Source organism: Phycodurus eques, chromosome 4 (assembly GCF_024500275.1).
Source record: "Phycodurus eques isolate BA_2022a chromosome 4, UOR_Pequ_1.1, whole genome shotgun sequence".
Classification (NCBI taxonomy): Eukaryota; Metazoa; Chordata; class Actinopteri; order Syngnathiformes; family Syngnathidae; genus Phycodurus; species Phycodurus eques.
Genome location: NC_084528.1, coordinates 4,484,554 through 4,511,940, shown reverse-complemented (window position 1 = coordinate 4,511,940; position 27,387 = coordinate 4,484,554). Strand labels below are relative to the sequence as shown.

The window sequence follows — 27,387 nt, the reverse complement described above, 5'->3', positions numbered from 1 at the left end:
GATGAGAGCCGCTTTAACATTTGTAAACAGTCCACGCCGTGCACCTCAGGAGGCCATCTTGAACATCTTTGCCTCATGAAGTGACCATCGATTCCAATTCTGTGAGAAGTGTGGACAAATCACTCATGAACCACCAGTTTCTTCATGAAATCATCTACAGGAGGAAGCTTGTTTAAAATTGGCTCAAATACTGTATGAAGCAGATGAAGTCCTCATTTTACTGTCACATTTTAACTGAATCAATTCAACCAGCCAGCTGTCACAGTGTGGCGTGCACTGTCTAGCAAAGGTGTTGTAGGACCAAATTAATCAGAAAAGTTGTCCAAGAGCCAAGGACCACCTGTGGAGAGCTTCAAAAAGACCTGAAATTAGCAGGTACTGTTGTCACAAGGAAAGCAATGAGTAATGCACTCCGCCGCCATGGCCTGTATGCACGCTCATCACACAAGAACAAAAAGCATGTCAAAGCACGTTTAAAGTTTGCTGAACAACATTTGGACAAGCCAGTTAAATACTGGGAGAATATAGTCTGGTCGGATAAGAGCAAAATTGAACTGTTTGGATTGCCATAATGCACACCGCGTTTGGAGGGGAAATGGCACTGCACATCACTCTAAAAACATCATACCAACAGTGAAGTTCGGAGGTGGGAACGTGATGGTGTGGGGCTGCTTTTCAGCAATTATTGAAGGAAGGATGAATGTGCAAATCTACTGAGACAAAAATCTGCTGCCATCTACGAGGATGATGAAAATGAAACGAGGGTGGACATTTCAGCATGATAATGATCCAAAACATGCTGCCAAGGAAACTCTCAACTGGTTTTCAAGAAGAAAAAAAAATAAAGCTTGTGTGGAGGAATGGGCCAAAATCACACCATAGCAATGCATGCGACTAGTTTCTCCATACAGGAGGTGTCTTGAAGCTGTCATTGCAACCAAAGGCTTTTGTACATAGTATTAAATAAATACCAGTTGGCGTGTTCATTACTTTGTCTCTGTGTCTCTTTCACATTATTACACATAACTTAATTCCTGAACTTATTTGTTCTACTTTCTTTCTATGTATGGATTACTTGGGTTGTTCCCCACATCTGGTTAAATTTTCATGTCAATAGGACCTTTGGTAATATACTTGGTGAGAAAAATGGTGCCGTGTTAAATACTTACTTCAGCCGCTATGTGTGTGTGTGCGTGTGTTTGTGCGCGCGTGTGTGTGAGTGTGTCTGTGTGTATATATGGGAGGGAGGAGTTGCATTGGGTGCCTGCGGCCTCCTCCGGGTGGCCGGTTGCCGTGACACCTCGGTGGGGCCGGCGGGCCACCCTGGGTCCCTCAGTGTGGGACGTGTCCCGTCCTGGGCCCGATCCCGCCTTTTGATTGATTGGGTGGAGTCCTCAGCCACCGCGGTGCAGACACAGCAAGTACAGGACACCACTGTCAGTAATTGTGCATGCGAAACGGTGTCTGGGACCCCTGGGAGTTTTTCGCTGGGTGTGGGGCCACTCACTTATTGCAATAAATAACTCATGAATATGCGAATTGGTTGGGTATCCCCTCAGTCTCACTCTCGTCCTACAGACTTTTATAATTTACATAGTCACACCCACCACACTTCAGTTGTACAGCCGAGTTCACGACCTTTGTCCTGCATGCGTCTTCTCCTGTCTCCTGTCCGTATGGGTCCTGTCCTTCCCTGTGAAGGAAGGACAGGACCCATACAGCACTCATATCGAATGTTTCATTGTTCTAGATAATGATTTACTTTTCTCATCTTGTTTACAATTAGTGCTTTGTCTTTTGTCTTCTTTTCTCACTCCCCTCTAGAAACTTTGTTCTGTTCGACTGATCGACTCTGATTCTCAATCAATATCTATTATAATACCAAGAAACCACAGTGACACAATGAAACTGTTCCGGCATAAAAGGGAGACAGATCCTCCATTCTGCTTGACCTAACAGCCAAACAAGACAAATAAATAAATAAATACAAATTTGAGTCCCTCTGTCTAATCTTGCCTTTCTCGCTTGGTTACAATCTTCCTCTCCATCACTGGTCACCTTTCTCTGCCCATCTCAATTTATCTTAAACTGTCTATCATTCCCTCCTCCCTCTTGTAGTCCGCCTCTTGTGGTGCGGTCTTCCACCAAAGTCGATCCATATTGAGCTGTCTCCATGTGGAGCCCTTGCCCATCCATTAAGTGGCGGACAGGTCAGCGTTATGAGAGGAGGATCTGCCTCTGCTTGCCTGCTCTTGGGCCGGAGGCTTCAAACACAGTACATGTTCCGCTCTTCCTGTCAACACAGTGGTGAACTTCTCAATTTTTCATCTGTAACAAGCTTGGTATGTCGTATTGATTCTGGAGAAAGATTTTTTTAAATCTACAGTATGTTTCACTGAGTTGCGAGTATTCAAAATTACATTACGGGGATGTATGGCTGTGCAGGAGATTACAATTTGCATTTTATTGACATTGTTTACTGAATTTGGGAACGTGACAAGATGACGATGAATAAGGAAGACACCACAAAGAATATCTGGAGTGAGATGATAAAGATTAGTCCCTTGCACCCATCCATTATTTGATTAGTCTTTGACCCGCCGCTATTGCCTTGCTTGTAAGAATAACAACATATCATGATCAAATAATCACTACCCACAAGTGGACTTGTTCTGCCACCAGATATTGCAGGTGTAGTGTTTAACAACCCCGGTATCACTCCTTTTGCATATTTGTACCAATTGTCTTCGCTTAAAATCATTTTGGTTCCGAAATTGGTTTCAGTATTTTGCCACTTACCATATTTTCACGACCATGAGGCGCACTTAAAAGTCTTAAATTTTCTCCAAAAAGTTCCAAAAGCTATAAATGTTGTTGTGTGATGAGCACTCCGCTTGACTGACTGGGAGCATTTCCTGCCGACACGCTGCTTATATAGAGGAAGGCGGACATTAAAGGGGGAAGGGTGCACGTGAAGGAGGACTCTAAAGGCACGCCCCCAGTAGGTATATAGTGCCGGGGTGTACATTGTGCAAACAACATCGGTTTGGCTAAGGAGCCCGAAAATGGCACCTACGAAGAGACACGCTTACGAAGCACAGTTTAAACTGCAAGCTATTAGTTACACGGAGGAACATGAGAATCGAGCAGCCGCGAGAGAATTCAAGATCAACGAATCCATGGTTCGCAAGTGGAGGAAGCAGGAAAACGAGCTATGCCAAGTCTAGAAGACGAAGCTGAGTTTCCGCGGAAACAAGGCGAGGTGGCCCGAGTTGGAAGACCAACTCGAGCAATGGAATAATGAGCAAAGAACAGCCGGGAGAAGCGTCTCTACAGTCACCATTCGACTGAGTGCAATAACCATCATTCCGGGAGGCTTGACGAATGAACTCCAGCTGCTGGACATCGGTGTAAACAGGGCGTTCAAAGTGAAGTTGTGAGCGCCGTGGGAGCGATGGATGACAGATGGCGAACACAGCTTTAATTTGTGAATGGATTGTGGATGCTTGGGCTAACGTGTCTGCTTGCACTGTTGTTCGAGCTTTCGTAAAAGCCGGCATCATTCTGAGGAGCCGCACAGGCAACGAGACTGACTCAGACAATGACGAGAGGGAACCTGGCGTGTTTGATGGAGAACTTGCCCAGCTGTTCATTTCGGATACAGAAGATGACGACTTTGATGGATTTGTGGATGAGGATTGATCAAAATATAACGTGAGTACATTATTAAATATCAATTAAATACCAATCCCAAAAATTGTTATTGTTGGTGTTTTCTAGCTTATTCAAGAAGAAACCAGAAGAAAATAAATTCGTCAATGCGAATATAATGGCCGTCAATTATCTGTGGATTTTCACTATTTGCTTCCCTGTCCCCCGTGAATACTGTAATGCTGAGGGTATAAACCCACCTTTTAACCTTTTAAAGTGTATCCATGCTGTACATTTCCCCCCCCTAGCAAAATGATAAATATAGATAATGCTTCAAGGGTGATAGCATTTAATGAATTTTTTTTTTATTTTTTAGGCAGAACAGCATCTCTCATAATGCGTATTGCTCAGTATTGAGCAAAGTATTGGGTGGCCGAAAACAAAAAAGGCTCCTGAAAATCACCACTATTTAAAAATGTTTTCTGCCCATGCGTCGTCCTTTTTTAATGGCACAGATTTGTCTATGCCAGCTTGCATAACCGGTCTTGATTTGTTTGGCTGAGCAGGCAGCCAGACTGCCTATCTTCTCTGATTCAGTTGGTGATATGATAGCCGAGGTTACTGAGTTTAAGAAGTCATTTTGGATCTGCCTGTCGGCGTTGCTTTCGTGCTGAGATGCACTGCTAGGATGGCCTGGTAGTGTGTGGGTGTGTGAATATGTGTTGTTTTGGTGCGGGCTCAATGTGTGTCATGTAATAATATTCATGCTTGCGTGGGTGAATACAGTACATGAACACAGCTTTGAAGCTTACAACGGGCAACCCAAAGACATATTTATGAGGTTGACACTCACTCGTAAAAATTAACCTCTTGATTTTTAAGCACTGTAAGCTGTAGAGCACACAGAGTCAATATGTTTAAATGTTACACGCTGACTTGTCTGTTATGGGGAAAGGTGCACAGAAGGGGGCTCGGTCTGTTGATAATATTATGAGTTAATCAAGACAGAGATCATTCTTCTTGCATGTAAATGGATGTGAATTCATTTAGGTATTTTTTATGAGCTAATGACTTATATAGTGTGGAAGGAATGCATCAAGGCAACACCAATGTGTGTTTTAATATACCATGCTCTTAATTCAACTGAATGCCCAAATGTACTTGCATATACTAATAGATGCATAGAGTCCAACGTTAGTTCTAATCTTTGTATAACATGCACAAAAATGGGCAAGAAGGAGCAAGGAGTAATTCCTAAGAATACCTTGGACTGAGAGAACCAAAAAACATCATGTAGCATTACAGGGCATCGCCGCCACCTCCTGTTTAGGAGTGTGAATAGCCGCATTCTGAGCCCTTCGATGTAAATAGCGCAGGTGTTTTTCTTAACTTGTTTTTTTAACTTGCCCCCCCCCCCCCCCCACCCCCCCAGTGGCATGATGGCTGACTAGTCAGCACATCTACCTCACAGTTTTGAGGTCGATTGGCTGGCGACCAGTTCAGGGTGTACTCGGCCTCTCGCCCAAAATCGTCCGTGATCGACTCCAGCGCAGCCACGGCCCGAGTGAGGAGAAGCGGTTCAGTAAATGGATGGTTGGATATTTTTTTACCCTCAGTCATCGTGAGGGGCCTGCTGAAAGCGGGTCAAATATCCACTTTTGCGTCGTGACCCACCAGTTGAGAATCACTGCTCTAAATCGTCCTTTCTTGTGAATGTGATTGTGGATGGTCATTTGTTTCTATGACCTGCAATTGACTGACAACCCAAAGTCAGCTGGGATAGGCTCAGGCTCACCTGTGACCCAAAATGAGGATAAGTGGGATAGAAAATGGATAGATAGATAGATGATTTTTCCTGCTCGACTCCCTCTGTCCTCCAACCTGAGTCTTTGATATAAAACAAGCATCAGCTTTTTGCAGGCCACTAAGGTATTAAATGTGTTACAGTTGCATCAATGAGTCATAGGGCATCTCTCCAACCGACTGTCCACCCTCCCTGCTGCAAATCCTCAATTTCACCCTATTTTGTCCTCTCTTCCTTTCGTGCTGTCGCCATCGTTTTCACAAATACCCACCTTCTCCTTTCCCCTTGCATTGCATGTGCTACCAGGATAATTAAACATGACAGATTTGTGCTGACTCAGCGCAAAGGACATCTATAGTGGAGGAGCGCAGAGACCTCCAAACTGAGTCTACACTACTGTGGTGCTGTGTGTGCGTGTGTAGGTATACCTGTGTTCAGAAAAGGCACACAACTTTAAGTCTCAGTCTTAGCTGAAAAGTATAGTGTTGCAATGCAAAATTAAATCAACTAGCAAATACTTAACTTGCATTTTCTAGATCGTAATGATTCTCAGATCCTACATTGGCTTCCGAAAAACTAAAGTAAGAACCATTTTAAAATAGAAAGTGATCACCTGCCCTGTAAATGTATAAAACTTAATCTATTAAACATATAGTGGCTATAAAAAGTACACATCCTGGTTCAAAAGCCATTTTTTTTATGATAGAAAAGAAGAGACCAAGATCTTCCTGTGGCAGTGGACTTACGACAGCTTCTGGGGCGTGTATGAGGAAATGTGCTTAAGTCGACGGGAGCATGCACAGACGACCGGATTTGGCAGGGAACGCCCAAATTTTAAGGTTTCTCCACGTAAATTACGTATCTGGCAAGAAGGCGCGTAAATGACAGACCTAAGTGCACAAGAGAAACTGTGTGTAGCCTTTTTGACATGGCAGAATATGGCCCTGTTTCTTCCCACTGCTTTTTGGACTAGCAGTAAATGATGATTCATTTTGGGGTATTTATTTGTTTTTTAATTTTTGAGGTCTTGTTTTTTTGGACTTTATGTTGAAAATAAACTAAAAAATAAACTTGAAAATAGAATAAATAAATAAATAAAAATGGTTTTCCATTGTGTTATGCATGAGATGTCAATCATTGCCGACTGTATGGGGAATTTGCATCCCTTGTGGAGTCACTCTCTGTCAAGGGTGTCAAAATCATTTCAGTTCAGGGGCCACATTCCCCCCAATTTGATCTCAAGTGAGCCAGACCAATACATTTGTGGCTCAATAAGCTATAAATAACGACAATTCCAAATGTTTCCCATTGTTGTGGTGCAAGTAATTATTAATTTACTACATTCATCCATCCATCCATCCATCCATCCATTTTCTGAGCCGCTTCTCCTCACTAGGGTCACGGGTGTGCTGGAGCCTATCCCAGCTGTCATCGGGCAGGAGGCGGGGTACACCCTGAACTGGTTGCCAGCCAATCGCAGGGCACATACAAACAAACAACCATTCGCACTCACAGTCACACCTACGGGCAATTTAGAGTCTACTACATTCATTTAATTATAATTAATAATGAAGTACATTTGGGAAATCTACACATTTGTTGATTATTATCTTGTTACAAGCTGCAACTCCTTTTATACCCAATCATGGCACCCACCTGTCCCAAAGCTGGGACAGGTGGCAAAAAAGATTGAGAAAGTTGAGGAATGCTCATCAAACACTTGTTTGGAACATCCCACAGGTGAAGAGGCTAATTGGGAACAGGTGGGTGCCATGATTGGGTATAAAAGGAGCTTCCCTGAATTGCTCAGTCATTCATTCACAAGCAAAGATGGGGCGAACTTCACCTCGTTGTGAACAAGTACATGAGAAAATAGTCGAACAGTTTAAGGACAATGTTGCTAAACGTACAATTGCAAGGAAGTTAGGGATTTCTTCATCTACGGTGCATAATATCATCAAAAGGTTCAGAGAATCTGGAGAAATCACTGCATGTAAGCGGCAAGGCCGAAAACCAGCATTAAATGCCCGTGACCTTCAATCCACAGGCGGAACTGCATCAAAAACCGACATCAATGAGTAAAGGATATCACCACATGGGCTCAGGAACACTGCAGAAAACCAATGTCAGTAAATACAGTTAGGCGCGACATCCCTAAGTGCAACTTGAAACTCTACTTGGCCAAGGAAAAGCCATTTATTAACAACACCCAGAAACCCCGCCGGCTTCTCTGGGCCTGAGCTCATCTAAGATGGACCGATGCAAAGTGGAAAAGTGTTCTGCGGTCCGACGAGTCCACATTTCAAATTGTTTTTGGAAATTGTGGACGTCATGTCCTCCGGGCCAAAGAGGAAAAGAACCATCCGGACTGTTATGGACACAAAGTTCAAAAGCCAGCATCTGTGATGGTATGGGGCTGTGTTAGTGCCAATGCCATGGGTAAGTTACACATCAGTGGAGGCACCATTAATGCTGAAAGGTACATACAGATTTTGGAGAAACATATGCTGCCATCCAAGCAACATCTTTTTCATGGAGGCTCCTGCTTATTTCAGCAAGACAATGCCAAACCACATTCTGCAGGTGTTACAACAGCATGGCTTTGTAGTAAGAGAGTGCGGGTACTAGACTGGCCTGACTGCAGCCCAGACATGTCTCCCATTGAAAATGTGTGGCGCATTATGAAGCCTAAAATACGACAACGGATACCCCGGACTGTTGAACAGCTGAAGCTGTACATCAAGCAAGAATGGGAATAAATTCCACCTACAAAGCTTCAACAATTAGTGTCCTCAGTTCCCAAACGTTTATTGAATGTTGTTAAAAGAAAAGGTGATGTAACACAGTGGTAAACATGGCCCTGTCCCAGCTTTTTTGGAACATGTTGCAGCCATAAAATTCTAAGGTCATGATTATTTGCTAAAAACAATAAAGTTTATCAGTTTGAACATTACCCCTCCTTGAGCCGTCACCTTATCGTGGTGGAGGAGTTTGTGTGTCCCAATGATCCTAGGAGCTAAGTTGTCTGGGGCTTCACGCCCCGAGTAGGGTCACCCATGGCAAACAGGTCCGAGGTGAGGTACCAGACAAAGCACGGCTCAAAGACCCCTTATGACGAAGACAAAATATGGACTCAGGTTTCCCTTGCCCGGACGTGGGTCACCGGAGCCCCCCTCTGGAGGCAGGCCTGGAGGTGGGGCTCTAAGGAGAGCGCCTGGTGGCCGGACCTGCACCCATGGGGCCCGGCCGGGCACAGCCCGAAAGTGTAACGTGGGTCCCCCTTCCCATGGGCTCACCACCTGTGGGAGGGGCCATAGGGGTTGGGTGCAGTGCGAGCTGGGTGGTGGACGAAGGCGGGGACCTTGGCGGTATGATCCCCGGCTACAGAAGCTGGCTCTAGAGACGTGGAATGTCACCTCTCTGGCAGGGAAGGAGCCCGAGCTGGTGTGTGAGGTCGAGAAGTTCCGACGAGGGGGCTCTGGTACCAGTCCTCTCGAGAGGGGTTGGACTCTCTTCCACTCTGGAGTTGTCCACGGTGAGATGCGCTGAGCAGGTGTGGGTATACTTATTGCTCCCCGGCTCGGCACTTGTACGTTGGGGTTCACCCCGGTAGCCTCCCTCCGCCTTCGGGTGGGGGGGACGGGTCCTGACCGTTGTTTGTGCCTATGCACCAAAAAGCATTTCAGAGTACCCACCCTTTTTGGAGTCCTTGGAGGGGGTGCTGGAGAGCGCTCCCGCAAGGGACTCCATCGTTGTGCTGGGAGACTTCAATGCTCACGTGGGTTATGACAGTGAGACCTGGAGGGCGTGATTGGGAGAAAAGCCCCTCCCCCGATCAGAACCCGAGCGGTGTTCTGTTTTTGGACTTCTGTGCTCATCACGGATTGTCCATAACGAACATCATATTCAAGCATAAGGGTGTCCACACGTGCACTTGGCACCAGGACACCCTAGGTCGCAGTTCGATGATCGACTTTGTGGTCATGTCATCGGACTTACGGCCGCATGTCTCGGACACTCAGGTGGAGAGAGGGGCGGCGCTGTCAACTGATCACCACCTGGTGGTGAGTTGGTTCCGATTGTGGGGGAAGATGCCGGTCCGACGTGGCAGGCCCAAACGTATTGTGAGGGTCTGCTGGGAACGTCTGACGGAATCCCCTGTCAGAAAGAGTTTCAACTCCCACCTCCGACAGAACTTTGCTCATGTTCCGGGTGACATCGACTCCGAGTGGACCATGTTCCACGCCTCCATTGCCTGTCGTGGTGACAATCCCAGAACTCGTTGGTGGACACCAACAGTGAGAGGATGCCGTCAAGCTGAAGAAGGAGTCCTATCGGGCCTTTTTGGCCTGTGGGACTCCTGAGGCAGCTGATGGCTACCGGCTGGCCAAGCGGAATGCAGCTTTGGTGGTCACTGAAGCAAAAACACGGGCATGGGAGGAGTTCGGTGAGGCCATGGAGAAAGACTTCCGGACGGCTTCGAGGAAATTCTGGTCCACCATCCAGCATCTCAGGAGGGGGAAGCAGTGCACCATCAACACTGTGTATAGTGGGGATGGGGCGCTGCGGACCTCGACTTGGGACGTTGTGAGACGGTGGGGAGAATGCTTCGAAGACCTCCTCAATTCCACCGACACGCCTTCCCATAAGGGAGCAGAGTCTGGGTTCTCTGATGCGGGCTCTCCTATCTCTGGGGTTGAGGTCACCGAGGTGGTTAAAAAGCTTCTCGGTGCCAGGGCCCCGGGGGTGGATGAGATTCGCCCGGAGTTCCTCAAGGGTCTGGATGTTGTAGGGCTGTCCTGGTTAACACGCCTCTGCAACATTGCGTGGACATCGGGGACAGTGCCTCTGGATTGGCAGACTGGGTGGTGGTCCCCCTTTTTAAGAAGGGGGACCAGAAGATGTGTTCCAACTACAAGGGGATCACACTCCTCAGCCTCCCTGGTAAGGTCTATTCAGGGTTGCTGGAGAGGAGGGTCCGTCGGGAAGTTGAATCTCAGATTCTGGAAGAGCAGTGTGGTTTTCGTCCTGGCCGTGGGACAGTGGACCAGCTCTACACTCTTAGCAGGGTGCTTGAGGGTGCATGGGAGTTCACCCAACCAGTCTACATGTGTTTTGTGGACTTGGAGAAGGCATTCGACCGTGTCCCTCAGGGTATCCTGATACGGGCTGTTCGGTCCCTGTACGACCGGAGTCGGAGTTTGGTTCCCATAGTCGGACTCGTTTCCGTTGAGGGTTGGACTGCGCCCAGGCTGCCCTTTGTCACCGATTCTGTTCATAACCTTTATGGACAGAATTTCATGGCGCAGCCGAGACGTAGAGGGGTCCGGTTTGGTGGCCTCAGTATTGCATCTCTGCTTTTTGCAGATGATGTGGTTCTGTTGGCTTCATCAAGCCGTGACCTCCAACTCACACTGGAGCAGTTCGTAGCTGAGTGTCAAGCGGCTGGGATGAGAATCAGCACCTCCAAATCTGAGACCATGGTCCTCAGTCGGAAAAAGGTGGCATGCCCTCTCCAGGTCGTTCATGTGATCCTGCCCCAAGTGGAGGAGTTCAAGTATCTTGGGGTCTTGTTCACGAGTGAGGGAAGAATGAAACGGGAGATCGACAGGCGGATCGGTGCAGCGTCTGCAGTGATGCAGACTTTGTGTAGATCCGTTGTGGTAATGAAGGAGCTAAGCTGGAAGGCGAAGCTCTCGATTTACCTGTTGATCTACGTTCCTACCCTCACCTATGGTCATGAGCTGAGGGTCGGGACCGAAAGAACAAGATCGCGGATACAAGCGGCCAAAATGACTTTCCTCCGCAGGGTGTCCGGGCTCTCCTCCCTCCCTCTCATCCGGGAGGATCTCAGAAGAGAGCCGCTGCTCCTCCACATCGAGAGGAGCCAGATGAGGTGGATGGGGCATCTGATTCAGATGCCTCCCGGACGCCTCCCTGGTGAGATGTTCCAGGCACGTCCCACCGGGAGGAGACCCCGGGGACGACCCAGGACACGCTGGAGAGACGACATCCTTTGGCTGGCCTGGGAACGCCTCGGGATCCTCCCGGAAAAGAAGTGGCTCGGGAGAGGGAAATCTGTGCGTCCCTGCTAAAGCTACTGCCCCAGCGACCCGACCTCGGATAAGCGGTAGAAAATAGATGGATGGATGGAGTTTGAACTTTAAATATCTGTCTTTGTAGTGTATTCAATTAAATATAGGTCGAACATGATTTGCAAATCATTGTATTCTGTTTTTATTTATGTTTAACACAATGTCCCAACTTCATTGGAAATGGGGTTGGACAAGGACATAGAGAGGACACTTTTGAAATAATTTAAGTATCTATTTCGTAACACAAAATATAGCACACTGGGCAACAACAACAACAACAAAGATTGCCATAAGGTTCCCTTAAGTTTGGTTTCATTTGTGTTTTCTTAATTCTCTGTTTATTTCATTAATTCTAATCATTCTTTGGTGTTGCTGTATTCTTATTTGCTTACAAGCACACACATACGCACGCATGTTCGCACACACACGCACGTACGCACGCGCGCACACACACACACACACACGCACACACACGCACGCTTCAACCTTCTCCTATACCAGGACTGTTTCCCGACAGACAGTTGTTATTTGCAAATACTGACCACTCATGTTTGAGAACTACTGTATCTGCACCAATTGCGCAATTGTCACTGTTCCAGATTATCACACTCCCAATCACTTTAAACTGCTTACATTTCTTGAGGACTATGCATCATTTGCACAATTGTCATTGTATCAGCATTACCACATTACCGGTAACGTTTCATTGCTCAGTGACTCTCCGTAGTATGTTTTTATGTTTAAAAGTATTTTTGCTACAATGGCTGTCTGTTGTCGTACTGATTCTGAAAAGGCATACAGACGGGGTGACATGTGGCCACTGACAGCACACCTTCGCTGTATGCAAGACGGACAACCCGGTGAAGAGGACCGAGGTGGGAGGAGCTTATCAATGTGGCGCAAATGATGTGAAAGCAAGTTCAGCGTGTATAAATAAAGCCGCGATCAAACTCCTGCGAGGGATGCGAGTCTGAACCTTGCATCGAAGGATGTGATGTCTCTATGAATGCCGAGCTGCCCCAAGCTTCTCTGCTCACAGTCAATTGATATGGACCAATCAGAACCAAACTGTTTTCCATCTTTAAAGTGGGAAAGATGAGCGATTTAATCTGAGCAAAGCTCATTTCCATGTCGCATAAAAATGAGAACTCCAACCGTCTCGAACGCCAGGGGGAAAAGACCAACTAGAATATCTTGAAAAAGGACTTTTGGGGCATTTCCAACCAAAATTGTCATGCAGACCCTATAAAAGGACATCAAAGTAGTAGACGTTTACTAACTACAGACCAAATATCCCTTCTTCCCCAATTTTCAAAAATTCTTGAAAAACTCAATTGGCATCTAGAAAAGTTTCTCGATAAACTATCACATAGTCAATGAAGGTCAGTATGGTTTTACAACAAAAATAACTTATCTCTATGGCAATAATTGATGCAATGGAGGAAGTCACAAATGCACTCGATCAAAAACAAAATGCTGTTGGTTTATTTATTAATCTTAAAAAAGCTTTTGATACTATCAATCATTCAATCCTACTAAGAGAGTTTGAACAGTCACAGTATTAGAGGGGTAGCTGGAAACTGGTTAGAAAGTTATCTTACAGAAAGAGTGCAGTACATGCAAATAGGACTTTACACAGTAAATCTGAGAAGTTTGGTATTGCCTGTGGTGTCCCTGAGGGCTCTGTTCTGGGGCAGAAACTATTCAGTATCGACATAAATGATATATTGAATGTATTAAAATCTCTAAAGTTTATACTCTTCGCAGATGACACTAATATTTTTTACAGCAGTCATAACTATAACAAACTCATTAGTACTGTCAATGAGGAGCTCAATAAAAAGGTGGATGCACATTAATAGATTACCATTAAATTTAATTAATGCTGTGATATTTGACAATCTTACAATTAAAACAGAATTATCAATTATTATTGAAAATGTCCAAATCAAAAATGTAGATGTAATTAAATTCTTGGGAGTTATAACACACAGTATATTATCATGGAAACCCCAAATCAAAATAAAAGTGTCAAAAAGCCTGTCAATAATTAACAAAAAGAAACATCCATCCTTCAAAATACACTGCGTACAATATATTGTTCCTTGGCACTCTCTTACTTCACCTATTGTTTTGAGGTTTGGGGAAACATATACCAATGCACAATCAATCCGTTAGATTGATTAAAGAGCACTGCAAATCATCCACAATGTTGGGTTCTGTGAACATACTCTTCAACTTTTTATTCAGTCCAAGCTCCTAAAAAATTCTGATCTTGTAAAGTATTATACAATTATATAATTATTTTCATTCAAAGCATTCAACAACTTGTTACCAAGTAATTTACAAAGTTTGTTTAAAATAAGAGAGAGCAGTCACAATATAAAAGGATATGGAGAGTTCAAATTACCCAAATTCCAAACTAGCCATAAAACATTTTGTGTTTGTATGTGGTGTGCAATTGTGGAACAGTCTGGATACACATTGCAAGCAATGCCCAAATATTCCTAAATTTAAACTATCATATAACTATATGGTTTGGTTGCTGCTATGGAGAGAAGGGGTCAGAATCTGAACCAGAATCATCTTTATTTGCCAAGTATGTCAAAAACACAGGGAATTTGTCTCCGGTAGTTGGAGCTGCTCTAGTATGACAACAGACAGTCAAATGACAGAGAATACATTCGAGACATTAAAAACATAAAAACACAATCACCGACCAATAAAAGGTTACCAGTAATGTGGTAATGCCGATACATTGATGCCGAATTTAGAGCAGTTTGAATTGACAAATAGAACAATAGTCTGTTGCAGTGACCATTGTAAAAATGGCGCAAAGACTTCAATAAATTTAAGTTTAAAGTGACGAGTAGTGCGATAATCTGGAACAATGTGAATTGTGCAAATGGTGCATATACTTCTCAAGAACGTGAGTAGCCAGTATTGGTCAACAACAGATATGCAAGGCAGAGTGGCGAGACTACTACAGTGAGTGCACGAGTAATGTATAATTGGCCCGACAAAGATGTGACAACAAACTCAAGACAAAATTGTCAGCATGTTACAATGGAATTGTAAGTTAACTTTTTCAGAAGTTAATGGCAAGAGGGAAGAAGCTGTTGGAATGTCTGCTTGTTTTAGTTTGCATTGAACAATAGCGCCTACCTGAAGGAAGGAGCTGGAAGAGGGGGTGACCAGGATGGGGAGGGTCCAAGAGGATTTTGCATGCTCTTGTCTTAGTTCTGGCAGCGTGCAAGTCCTCAGGGGTGGGTAGGGGGGTACCGACAATCTATTCAGCAGTTTTGATTGTCTGTTGCAGGCGGAGTTTGTCCTTTTTTGCGGCAGCACCAAACCAGACTGTGATGGATGAACACAGGACTGATTCGATGACTGCTGTATAGAACTGCCTCCACAGCTCCCGTGGCAGGCCGTGCTTCCTCAGAAGCCGCAGGAAGTACATCCTCTGCTGGGTCTTTTTGAGGATGGAGTTGATGTTGATCTCCCACTTCAGGTCCTGAGAGACTGTAATTCCCAGGAACTTGAAGGTCTTGGCGGTTGACACAGGGCTGTTGGACAGTGTGAGAGACAGCTGTGGGGAAGGATGCCTCCTCAAGTCTACGAACGTCTCTACAGTCTTGAGCGTGTTCAGCTCCAGGTTGTGTCAGCCGCACCACAGCTCCAGTCTGTCATTTCCTGTCGATACGCAGACTCGTCAATGTTTTTCATGAGGCCGATGACTGTGGTGTCGTCTGCAACCTTTGTTTGACAGCCGGGTGCATTGAGGTGCAGTCGTTCGTGTAGAGAGAGAAGAGCAGCGGAGAGAGGACACATCCTTGGGGCGCCCAGTGCTGGTGGTGCATGTAGATGAGGTGGTGTGTCCCAGCCTCACCTGATATTTCCTGCCCATCAAGAAGCTATAAATCCACTGGCAGATGCCAGGCGAGATGCTGAGCTGGAGAAGGGTGTCCTTTTCAAATCTGCAATAGAAGGTGTTCAAGTCGTCAGCTCATCCTTCATTGTTCTCAGCTTGGGGTATGGTCGCTTGTAATTGGTTAGCGATTTTAAATCCTCGCCAGACTGCTTTAGTCGTTATGTGTAAACTGTTTTTCTAGCTTTACTGCATAATTTCTCTTTGCAATGTTAATATCTTTCGTCAGCTGGTTTCTAGTGCAATTATACAGGGCTCTATCTCCACTTCGATATGCGTCCGATATGCGTCATGGCGAAGTTGCTTAAGTTTGGCAGTGAACCACATGTTGTTATCGAACGTGCGAAATGACTTTGTTGGTACACACACCTCTTCACAGAAACTGATATAAGATGTAACAGTGTCCGTATATTCATCCATGCTGCCAGTTTAATTTTCAAAGACACTCCACTCTGTGCAGTCTAAACAGCTTTGAAGTAGCCTTCGCACATTTAAGTTTTTACCTGTATGTTGGTATTAAGTGAATTAAGCAGTGATCAGACAAGCCCAGAGCTGCACGAGGTATAGCACGGTATGCATTATTTAGCGTAGTATAGCAGTGGTCTCAAATGTTACTTTTCCTGGTAGGACAATCGATGTGCTGCTTGTATTTAGAGAGTTTGTGGTTGAGTTCAGCTTTGTTAAAATCCTCAAGAATAATGAGGGGTGACTCTTGGTGCTTTTTTTAAATCTTGTTTACTTGTTCAGTGAGCGTTAGCAGTGCGGCTTACGTGTTGGCTTGAGGAGGAATGTAAATACCCGGAAGTATGAAAGATGCGAACTCACGCGGCGAGTAGAATGACTTACAGTTCAAAAACAGCGACTCCAAGTCCGGGCTGCTGTGTGTGCTGAGCTCTGTGACGTTGGTACGGCATTTTTCATTTTTTGACATACAGTGAGGCGGTCTGTCCGGTGAAGTTGGAACCCCGGAAGCATTACGGCGCCATCGGGGAGGCGTTCACAAAGCCATGTCTCCGTGAAGCACAGAGCGGCGGAACGGCCAAAGACTACTTCTCTTTGTGAGAATATTAAGCTCGTCCATTTTGTTTGGTCGGGAGCGTAGATTCGCTTGGTGAATCGACAAGAGCCGCAATCGGAATCCTCTCTTATGGAGCTTCACCTGCACTCCTGCGAGCTTCCCGTTTTGTCGCCTTCGCCTCCATGCGCCCTACACCGTGACCACCCCACCAATGAGTAAAAGTTGGTGAAAGGAAGTCCAGGGTAGACTCTCTAATGTTTGCAAGTCTTCCCTTGTGTCTGTGAGTCGCGTAATGTCTCCAAAGACGAACGAAAAACACAAAAAGATAGACAATACTAGAGAACACGTAACCGAGGCGACCAGACGGTTAGGTGCCATCTTCGGATTACTTGGTCTCAATGTACATAGCAATACTTTTTTTGCAATACTTCTTTGTGCTTGTTGTTTCCTTACCATTGTTGGTATGTGTTGTCTGTAATTATTGTTATATACTAAGTCCATTATAATTGTTGGAATCTGAAAATCTCTATTACTGGTGTTGATATCCTGCATTATTAATGTAACAGTTACATTACTAAAATACATTAATCTGATTTATAATGGCCTATGGCTTGATGAAACTCAGTGTAGCTCATTATGTTATAATATCAAGGAGTGACAGGGTGGGATTAAATAAGATTTCTTCTTCCCACTCCTTTTTGGGCAAAGTGGCGTTACCATTTTCTGTACCACTTTATCCTCACAAGGGTCGCGGGCGTGCTGGAGCCTATCCTAGCTATCTTCGGGTGAGAGGTGGGGTACACCCTGAACTGGTCGCCAGCCAATCGCAGGGCGTTACCATGTATGCAGTTTTTGTTTTGTGACTTTTTTTGTCTTACTTCTTTCTTTTATACAATTTTGTAAATCAGATCATTATTTATATTACATTGTGAAACGTAACATGCTCACCCGCCCAAAATAAAATGCATTAAAAAAAGAATATCACATTTTAGATTTAAGAAATCTGAGGTTATGGTTCATGTTTTGCAAAAGACCATGCCGTAGCTGTATAAAATACATCAGAAATATCAACATTTTACATACATTTGTTCTGGTTGTTTTGATGATATTCAAATTAGATTCATTGTATTCGCACGGTGGCCGACTGGTTAGAGCGTCAGCCTCACAGTTCTGAGGACCCGGGTTCAATCCCCGGCCCCGCCTGTGTGGAGTTTGCATGTTCTCCACGTGCCTGAGTGGGTTTTCTCCGGGCACTCCGGTTTCCTCCCACATCCCCAAAAAAAACATGCATTAATTGGAGACTCTAAATTGCCCGTAGGCATGACTGTGAGTGCGAATGGTCGTTTGTTTCTATGTGCCCTGCGATTAGCTGGCAACCAGTTCAGGGTGTACCCCGCCTCCTGCCCGATGACAGCTGGGATAGGCTCCAGCACGCCGGCGACCCCAGTGAGGAGAAGCGGCTCAGAAAATGGATGGATGGATGTATTCACAAAAACATACAACATTATAAACTTTAAAAGCTGACCTGTCGTAGTGGGAGAACTACTGATAGTTCACACGTTGCTTGACCGATTCTAAACATACATCGTATAGAAATCGTATAGATCCGATGAATTTTTCCTCGGGTCCTCACTAGGGTCGCGGAGGTGCTGGAGCCTGTCCCAGCTACTTCAACTTCCGCATCGGGCACTGTTTGTGTCATCCATTTTAAGCGCTAGTGACGTTTAAGTCTAGTTCACCAATCAAACGACACAAGAAAGTCACATGACCTCACACAAGACGAAGAAGAAGAATCACATTTTATTCTCATGAACATGCATGCATGCACATGAAAATTGTTCTCTGCATTTTACCCATCACAGTGAACACATACACATGTTAGTGGAACACACTGGAGCAGGGGGCAGCAGAAGCGCTAGGGGAGCATTTCAGGGTAGCAGTGTCTTGCTCAAGGACACCACAGCCATGAGTCCGGGGGATGTTGGCGGATGGTCCAGTCGGGGTCTTGAACCTAGGTCCCCCACGGTGGCAGGCGATGATCTTATCCATTGGGCCACAGAACGCTTGCAGGTGGCTGCAGCCGGGGATCATGCGATGTGTCCTTGCCTCCTCGGGTGAGGTAGCCATCCTGCCTGGCCCGGTCGTCGGCGAGTTGGTCGGGTTGAAACCAAAGGTAAACCTTTTCCATCAAAACTCCCAAACGTCTCAACTGATCCCAGCTCCGGACCCTTTTATGGCCGGAGCGGGATAAAAAGGGGTGGTTTTGTCACCCGACTAACAGCAAACACGCTACTTGCCAAAAATTCTAAATTATTGTATTCTAAGACCCCATTTGAGCAACAGGGTAGATGTAGTGCTGCTAATGTCATCAGAATAGTTCCGGATACAATGTGAGCAAAGTCCGAGACATAAAATCAGCATTTGAGCTCTTCATAACACCATCAATTAGAAAAAGATTTACAGGAGTTGACCAATTTAGAGGCGTGGCACATGTATGGAGACAGTTAGAAAGACTTACACACTAGACTTGCCGACTTGCAAGCCTTCATTGGGTTGATCGTTTTGGCAGAAATGTACAATTCAAAGCTCTGATGACAGACAAACTACTGTACTGTGCACAGGGGAAAATATGTCACACATACTGTACATAGCACTTAGAATTACAGAGCGCAATCCCTTATTTAATGCAAGAATATACTTTTTCGTAAGGTCACACCTGTACGATTCCTTTCTGGTACTTTAATGATGATGTTTTACTGTTACTAGCCTATCCCAGCTGACTTTGAGCAACAGACAGTTTCGCAGGGTACATATTATATATTGTAGAATGATAACTGAGGCAGTCTTTCTAACCACGTTCCACCTTACTTTTCACAGTCACAGCAATTTGCATCGTGCATGGGCATGTTTGACACCTAGGGCCCTATATTCGTGACCGCCGTAAAGCCGGCACAGCAGATGGAGCAACTGTGCGCCAGCTGTGAATTAGACCGGTGTTGGTAATTTTGTAGACCAGTGCAGCCTGGCAACTCCGATGGTGAGCGGGCTACGCCACTGTGTGTGTGTGTGTCCCAGTGTTCCTTGATGTATATAATCATTGTGTTTTTCCAACCAGGCTGCACTGAAGGTCAACTTAGACATGGACATGGAAGTGTTTGTTACATTTCCATGATATCTCATAAACATCTCATTTGTAATTATGTAAAATGATCTAAATGGAAGAGTGAATTCAGCAGAAATAGTAGCCGTGTGGTGCTCATTTACTCATCATAGTCAGACATGAAAACAGGTGCATTCCAAACAAATGCCCAAGGACACCATAATGGTCACACATACACACGTTGCTAAAATGAGCATCCGCCTCCAGTCTGTCAAGTGGTGGATGCAACACATTATGCAGCCAGACACGTATTTGTCAATATGCCATTCACGTCACACATTTTTTGTCTGAGTCTGCAAAGTCTTTATCTTCTGTGGGATCTAGTTTGTCCTTGTTCCAGAACACTGCAGGAATTCAGAGCAAACGGACATGGCTACAAAAATGTCTTTATCACTCAGCATTATTTCTATGACCTTAAATGGGAAGTATTATTTCAACAGAGACTGAGAAGTCCTGTAATCTTCACGTGGTGTATTCATAAAGAGGTCAGAGAAGTTGGACTTGAATGTGACAGTAATTCCTTTGTCTGTCTTCCTCACATGTTCCACTCTTTAACAGTCCTCATCTTCCTCTGCCCTCTTTCAGAACCTCACGTGCTTCTTCCGCTCAGCATGCACAATCGTTTCATTTTTTATAGATGAAAGAGTCAACTTTATTGTCATGGTAATACAGCCAATGAAATGCAGTTGCATCTACAAAGAAAATATAGGAATATTTACAGCAAAATACAAGTATAGTTGTGGGATGTTATGTTTGTATAACTATAATATGATCAGCATATAAGTGATATAGTTCATATTGACAAAAGTGGATGAGTAAAACTGAGTCATAGACGGTGCAAAATATGTGCGCGGCAACGAGGAAATTGGCAGACGCACTGAGGCCATTAGTATAGTAGTAACTACACTCAAGTAGTAAGCTTGATTGTGGAGGTGTAGCACACAGCCCAGTCCATTCTTGTGGTCAGTGTGAAGGTGCTGGTCTTCAACCTCACAGGCACAGGTACCTAAGTCAATGACACGAAGATGTTCGTGAAGACCCCAGCCAGTATCGCATCAGGTCCGGCTGCTTTCCGTGTATTCATCCTGCTTAGAATTGACATCGACAATCGAAAGTATGCAATGTCTGTCTGCATGTCTATTGGACGATTGGATTCATGGAGACATTTTCCAGATAGTTTCAGCTCTTCAGCATTTACATGCAACAAATTGAACAAGTGAAATTTTTAAGTTCCAAATACCTGTGACTTAAAGTTGTGTTCCTTTATATACAATTGCAGCAATCGGTTATAATGTGCAGACGTAGAGGATAAACTGAAGCAAATGGTTGCAAAGTGTAAAGGATGTGCTTAAACGACCTAGTTAATGGTGTGAATTTTTCCATAGTTCTGGATTTAAAAATGATGTCTGCAGAAATAAATTCTCCCCAAATTTGGCTCAGTAGTAATTTTAGGCTCTTTTTCTGGTCAAATATTTGAGCCGATTTTGGGCCCCCACATTTTGGACAAATCAGCCTATCACAGCCTAAGATGTAGATGGCAGACGGCGAGGACGTTTCCTCATTGAACTTCTATGTATTCTGTGGTGTAATTGTCGCCTGTATTGAAAATCTGGGTGGTTTTTTTTTGTTTTTTTTTTAAAGCAATAATGAATGAAAAAAATTGTGATTGTGAAACATGTTGGAAGGCTTTTTGTTGGACATTTCAGCAGGATAATGATCCAAAACAAGGAAACTCTCAATTAGTTTCAAAGGAAAAAAAAAAAAACAAAAAAAAACCAGCATACCACCTGACTTGAATCCAATCTAAAATCTATGGAAAGAACTGAAACTCAAGGTCTACAAAAGAAGCCCATGGAACCCTTAAGATTTGAGAGACTGCTTGTGTGGAGGAATGGGCCCAAATCCCACCAGATCAATTCATGCGACTAGTTTTTCCATACAGGAGGCGTGTTGAAGCTCTCATTGCAAACAAAGGCTTTTGTACAAAGTATGAAATAAAAACCAGCTGGCGTTTTCAATACTTTTTCCCCCTGTGTCATTTCACATTATTACACACAACTTAATTTCTGATCTTATTTGTTGTACTTTCTTAGTATGTATGGATTACTTTGGTTGTTTTCAACAGCTCATTCACAAAAACCTCCAAATGATATGCAGATTAAAATCTTTTTCCCGTCCTTTCATGATTTGCCACAATGACCTCTAAAGTAGTTTTTATTGTACTATACCATTGTTCTTTGCTTTTTATTAGCCTTATGGGGGCCCATTTCTTATCCATTACATTTGAGTGTCTTCGGAGCTGTTGGTGACATTTTGCCAGCCAGTCATCAGTTCATCTGGCAATTTCACTTCATTAATTAACCTGTATGTTTGCAAAGAAGAGCGGTCTGCATAATTTAGTGGGCAAATGAAGGGTTTTATGTCGTGTCGCATTTTAGAGCTTTGTTTCTTATTCGTGGCCTTGACCAAAAGTATATTGACATCAAGTGAGAGGATAGATGGAGGGGAGGATGAAGAGGGAGAGACAAGTGGCTCAGGCAAAAGTGGAGAGTTATATAGCACGATAGAGTGGAAGAGAAGAGGACAGGCAGAACAGAGGTGAATGAAAGAGGAGGCAGAGAGATGGCAAGGTAGACAATTGAGTAATAGATAAGACAGCGAGAGGAAAAAAGAGACAGGGCAAGTCACTGAGGCTTTGCTAATTGCCACTTAGAAAAAAGGGGAAAAGGCTCTTTCCAAAGAATGGTCATGCTGGTTTGTATTTTCAAGCAGATCTCTGTCCCTTCAATTTCCACCGCCCTCCTCCCGCCGCCATCTAGACTAGACCAGAACAAACTGTTCTTGTTGTGGGAAGAAGAAATGCAGTCTCATTAAGTTGCTCGCTGCCGAAGGGGCAAATCATAGGGACTGCCACAAGGTGACGGCCTGCAAAATGCTTGGTAGAAGGCCTTCCTGTACTTCCAGCTGTACGTCCGAGCTGCTCGTCTTTAAAGAACACAAGAGTTGTGTACCACCCCTGGAGGAGGGCTGAATTTCAAAAGAAAGTTATTTTTTTTTCTGGTCCATCTCACATCTAGTGCAAGGACAAACAAAAAATACTGACAAAAACACTAAGTAAGGAGTTCAGCAAGTATTCAACAAGCAAGAGTCAAAGTTGATTGTCTTGGCTCCATGGCAACATTAGAGAATTAAACCAAACCAGGTCCCGGGTCACTTGTTATTGAGTTGTCTGTGTGTGGGTGTTGGTAAAATATTAGCTATCTCAATATTTGTCAGGGCGGCACGGTGACCGACTGGTTAGCACACCTGCCTCACAGTTCTGATGACCAGGGTTCAAATCCCAGCCTCGCCTGTGTGTAGTTTACATGTTCTCCCCGTGCCTGCGTGGGTTTTCTTCGGGTACACCGGTTTCCTCTCCCATCCCAAAAAACATGCATGGTACGTTAATTGAAGACTCTAAATTGCCCGTAGGTGTGAATGCGAGTGTGATTGTTGTTTGTCTACATATGCCCTGCGATTGGCTGGCGACCAGTTCATGGTGTACCCCGCCTCTCGTGCCGAGTCAGCTGGGATAGACTCCAGCACGCCCGCTACCCTAGTGAGGACAAGCGGTATGGAAAGTGGATGAATTCTATGTTTTATTGATTCCGCATTTGCTAAATTTTAATATTCAATGAGAAAAGTGTTTCATGAAATAGTGTGGTTTTTCTTTTTTTATTATTATTCCATTAGAAATTGTATATTGTATCTTGGCGCGCTTTGCACAATGGTCATTGCACCGGACTATTGCTCCATTAGTCATTCAAACCGCTCTAATTGCTAGAGGACGATGCATCTTTTTGCACAATTGTCAAAAAAAGCAGCAAGGAGCAATCTACTTAAACCGCGCCCCTATTTCCCATAAAAGGACGTCCAAAATCAATTTAAGAGCCGAGAATGAAAAAACACGGCATATGTTGTTAATATACAGAGTAAGGAATGACTACATCACCCATTTGTAGTTGATGAAATTGATGAAATTAGCGTTGGAAGCGGGAAAAAAAAAGAAATGATCCGTATATCCAGAGTACATCACAATTCAACCACACCAGCGATGGCGTGTGTGCGAATACATCCCTTTACATCATATTCGCGCATGCAGAATCACAGAAATTTATAGAAATCAGATTATCGGAGGGTTAGAAAGAATACTGAAGCCTCGGGAAAAAAACGAGGGACACGTTGAGGGACAAGGCCGGAGTCCGCTGCACGCAGACAGCTACAGCGGGGACACACATATAAATGCTCACACTGTAAGAACACTTGAATGGAACAAGGGTCAAAGTGTCCCTTTTATTGTTATTCAGGACACGCAACCCATTAGTGAATTCCTGGTTTGGTTTATTGTCGTTAAAGTTATTATTATTGTTTTTAGAAATGACTGTAGTTCCAATATGTTCCGCATCTTGGGTAAAAGATGTGTGTTTGACGTATTTTCGACAGTGGATACTGCATGATTTGTGCGTATGCATGGTCTAAGGAGGTTCTAAATGTGTTTGCAGGGTATGAACACAAAATCAAGTACCACCATATTGACGAAACACAGATTTGTGCGTCAAATGTGCATCTGCACGATTTAGGGACAAATTTGTGCGTATGCACTGTTAGTGAAAGACACCCAATGTGTTTGAAGTGATTTTAAGTAGTTGTTCCAAGTAAGGCTCTCTCTTATTTTCATGTCACTCCCCTTTGGCTGAACAGAGTGCAAGTTCCACTGCACCAATGGGAATTGTTTGCGTCTGGGCTCACTGATCTGTAACCACCTCAATAACTGTGGCGACAACAGCGATGAGGAGAACTGCCCCATGGTCACCCAGCATCCTCCAGCGGGCATCTTCAACTGTGAGTGCTGCAGGACGCTGCCTTCACTTCATTTCCTCTCTTTCACATGAACTCCTCACACATCTACCACTCCCTGGAGAATGTTTAGTGTCGTTTTAATGAGTTTTATATTGTGAATCTTTTTGCCTTCTTCTGAAATGGTGGGGCTTCTCCATTAATTGTTTGAGAGCAATGGTTAAACAACAGTGTTTGGGCATTACAGAAAGATATTTTAAAAATGCATATACTGCATATAGTTTTAGTTATGTTTTACAGAAATATTTGCAAATGTTGATTTACGAATTGGTGAGGGTTGACTGTACACCCCTTTAGGGTTGGGCGAACATGGAAAAAATAATGACCATGATGCATATTTTGATTCATGTTGAAATCACAATGAATAAACCATTATTCATTGACTTCGAAACTTGATACAGTGGAACCTCGATAAAACGGACCACTGGGACTGAAAAATGTGTCTAAAACTTTTTTTCCATTTGTCACTTCAACTGCCATTGACATAGTCTGTTAGTTCCAGAATTGGCTGCCGTTATTTACTGGCGCCACATAGGCAGAGAATGGGACTGAGGTGTTTCCAGGTCACAGATATACAATATGACTAGATCCAATTCCAAATGACGTGCCATGTTGAATGTCAGGCATTGACGTGGCAGCCATGCGACGATGGTTATATCAATTGTCTATTGTACATAGGGCAGCGAGAGAGCGGAATGGCAGCAGTGTTAACTCTGAGGAATACAAACACAAATCTCTGGAGTCTGCAACATCCTATTTTTGGTACAGTAACAGCTTTATTTGTCAAGCTGTTCGCCTTTGCCAATGGATTTGGAACTAAGAAGCACACTAATTCCTCACGGCTCATGAAAGCGACTCGTCTATGATGAGTCCTGTATGTCAACAATGTCACCATGATCTAGCACACCGGCATGGTAAGTTTGGATAAAATGTGAAACCTTAAATATTTTTAACCTTTTGTTTTTTATTTATTTACAATAACTTTGTACAGTACTGGGCGTTTTAGGCTACGAAAAAAATCTATAAACCACTAATTTTTGTACTGTACAGTAATACAGATGCATGTGGCCAAAAAGTGCTTAAATGTAGCGCACAATCAGAAATATCTGACGACCTCCCGCCCCTGTTAGGCCATTCTATCGAGGTTCCACTGTATTTCTTTAACTTGGAATCAATACGCAACTTTAAGTATAACTTAAAAGAACAACCAGATAATACATTAGTAACAAGTAAAAATAATAATACATTAAAAATAGAAATAAAAAAACAATAAATACAAATAAGGCAGCATGGTGAAAGACTGGTTAGCACACCTGCCTCACAGTTCTGAGGACCGGGGTTCAAATCCCGGCCCTGCATCTGTGGAGTTTGCATGTTTTCAGCGTGCCTGCGTGGGTTTTCCCCGGGCACTACGGTTTCCTCCCACATCCCCAAAACATGCATGGTAGGTTAATTGAAGACTCTATATTGTCCCTAGGTGTGAATGTGAGTGGCAATGGTTGTTTGCTTCTATGTGCCCTGTGATTGGCTGGCAACCGGTTCAGGGTGTACCCCGCCTCCTGCCCGAAATGAGCTGGGATAGGCTCCAGCACTCCCACAACCCGCTTGAGGATAAGCGGTTCAGAAAATGGATGGATGGAAATAAAAATAAATACAGCATGGTGAAAAACACTGGAATGCCGGGGGTAACAGTATTGTCTATTATGTATATTTGTTAAGAAAAAAATCCTCTCAATATTCTGGCGTTTAGCAAATAGAAATAATGTTTATAATCCTAATTGACCTAAAACAAGAAAATGTTAGTTTGATTTCATGTCAGACATTCAGGGGGGGAAAAAAGCGTTTGTGTCTTTTTGTACAAAGCCATGACTGTGTGGTGTGGTGCATGCATGAAGTTGCATATTTACAGTAAGCTGAAAAAAGAGGTGAAGAAGAAAGCCGCAAGAAAGGGCACGTTCGTCAATTCAATCTAACGCTCACACTGCGCTCTGAGAGTGCAGTGTTCAGAGAGGCAGAGCACACTCCATTTTCTATGAATTTGCGAACATGTTGGCCATTGGAAGGGATACATCAGTGTGTCGCCATATTGAATGTGTCAGTTCTACCTGTAAACATCTCCTTGCCGGACGCTCCGGCCGCTCTGACTGAGGAGACAGAGTACGCGCCATCACTCCCGGACTGTGGCGCTCTGAATAACCAAATGGCACACTCCACCAACGAGTCAAGAGAGTGCGCTTGGAGTGAATTTTCCAACATACCCAAAATTTTATTAAACTCGTTTTTCACAGATTAGAAAGAATATATGCCTGTGAGTATTGTTATATTCTGCCTGTATGTGTTATACGGCGTTTGTGTGTGAATATTCGTTATCTGAAGGTAAATCCTTCCCGCGATATAATATTAATGTTTGCTCGCCTGCCAGTAGGGTTTTCGACAGACTGTTAGCATAAGCTGACAATTTCTAAAATGATGTGTGTCTTGCATTTAAATATACAATGTGTGTAATTATTTTTGTTGTGTGTTTAGTTTTACAGTAACTCCAACTGGAGTGTCAGTAAACAGCCTAAAGCACGCTCAGGGAGGCGAGAAGAACATGCTTTCTTGCATACACAACCGGTGTCGCAGCACATTCATCGTTTTTCTTCGATTATAATGTCGCTATGATTGTGAGAAGCCAAAATTGAAATCACAATTAAATTTCGATTAATCGCCCAAGCCCTACTTTCTCTCTGCACAGTTAGATGAGAACCCATTTGTACAAATAGATGGCATGGCTGAAACTAGATTCCGTTTGTTGCAGGAGTTTTTACATTGAGTTGTTGAGTTTAAGTTGAG

At 44.1% G+C, this 27,387-nt stretch overlaps 1 long non-coding RNA gene across 2 annotated transcripts in view; it reads left to right on the top strand.

The window, feature by feature from the left end:
* LOC133401135 (uncharacterized) overlaps positions 1–27,047 on the top strand; it is a 98,710-nt gene extending 71,663 nt beyond the window's left edge. For both annotated transcript variants that reach the window (XR_009768381.1, XR_009768380.1), the window contains one exon: positions 24,397–27,047. This is a non-coding gene — a long non-coding RNA (uncharacterized LOC133401135). The remainder of the gene's footprint in view (positions 1–24,396) is intronic.
* The last annotated feature ends 340 nt before the right edge of the window (positions 27,048–27,387 follow it).